Raw genomic sequence first — 1,676 nt, forward strand, 5'->3', positions numbered from 1 at the left:
ATGAGAGGCTGGTTTGGTGAAAAATTTGTGCGTTTAGGCCAGGGTTTGGCTTCGTGTGGACGGGGCCTTAAATTGTTTTCAACCATGTTTCCCCTTCCTCTTTGTACATAGTAGTTTAGTTTATTTGAGTTTCACTATTTCTAGTTGAGTTTTAAACTGACTATATGTTTGACTTGGAGCTGAATGACTTTTTATTAATAAACTCTTATATTTTGAACAGAAGTTGTGCTGAATTTATTCCATGTAGGTGCAGAATTAACTGTACCATGATTAGTGATCGAATCACTCTTACATTTATTGTTCTAACATACAGCTAGTAGGACGTGTGTTCATAAACAATATATGACAGCCCAAATAATATAAGATATTGAGCACCCCTACCGGGGAGGGAAATAAACATCTTAAAGTAGATATATAAATTCCCAGCTGGCCGGGAATGGAATAGAATATAAATCCACAACATTAATGTGGCATCCAACCTGGAAGGGAATTGAAAATAAAACCCCAACACTGACTAATCACCTAATTTTCTAAAGACTCTATCTATGATGACTTTGTCAGTATTTAACACCAAATCAGAAAAAAACATCTAAAAATTCAGAGTAAGGACCTGGTGGACAATACAAACTTACAAAAATAAGAAGTTTTCTTGCTTTGCAAATTGGATGAGGGAAACTAAGGGTTAAGTGTTCAAAAGAGTTGTAATTATTACCTGCCTTTGGAGTAATCAGTAAGTCAGGCTGAAATATTGCTACTCCTCCTCCTCGCCCAGAATTTCTGGCTATGTAAAAATTTAAATAACGAGAGATAGTTGCCTCATTTATGTTCACATAATTTCTTGCTGTGGCCAGGTTTCTGTACAACAGAAATCAATGTGATGATCACAAATTAAGTAATTAAGTAGCAAACTTTTTGAAGAAAGAGATCTTATGTTAAATAAACCACATTTAATCATTTTTGACTTTTCCCCTAATTGGAGTTATTTTAATTTTAAATAAATTTTCATGATTTACTCCTTTGGGAATCTTTTCTAATTTATTAGATTTTGGTCATGGGCAAGACAAAAGTAAATGTAACTGTAACTCTTGGCTTAGTGCAAAATATATTTCCCAAAATTTCCAAAGGGTTAATTCTTCAAATCACATACAATCTTATTAGGGCCGGGCGGCAAAGCGATGCGAAGGTCTATTGTATTTCAAAAGTTTCTTAATATTTTACTGCCTCTAAGAATGGGTTTTAGTGGACCTTATTGTGCACGAAAACTCAAAAAACTTTGCCAAATTTGTCCCCTGTGTGAAATTTTAATGGAATCAAAGATGGGCATGGCCAAATGGCTCCAAAGTGCCCCATACACAGAGATAGGCTGAAATAAGTAGGCATTTGAAATTAGCCAGATGGGTAGATCTCCCCAAATCGTGAAAAAAAGTCTCTTGGATTTATGCCCTAAAATCCACATTAAGTTGGCAATCTTGGGCCAAAGTGCAATTTTTGGCCACATTTAATTTTCGCTTGTGTCCAACTTTCACAAACTTCTCCAAGGTATTTTGAGATATTAGCTTCAAACTTGGTCAATATGCACTTAAGGCATTAGAGATTAAAAGCAATTAAAAGCTTGACTTTTTTAGTTTTTTAAAGGATTTGGCCGGGCCCTGAAATATTGAACTTTTCAAGAAATT

The sequence above is a fragment of the Cyprinodon variegatus genome, unplaced genomic scaffold, assembly GCF_000732505.1.
Source record: "Cyprinodon variegatus isolate N-32 unplaced genomic scaffold, C_variegatus-1.0 Scaffold270, whole genome shotgun sequence".
Lineage (NCBI taxonomy): Eukaryota > Metazoa > Chordata > Actinopteri > Cyprinodontiformes > Cyprinodontidae > Cyprinodon > Cyprinodon variegatus.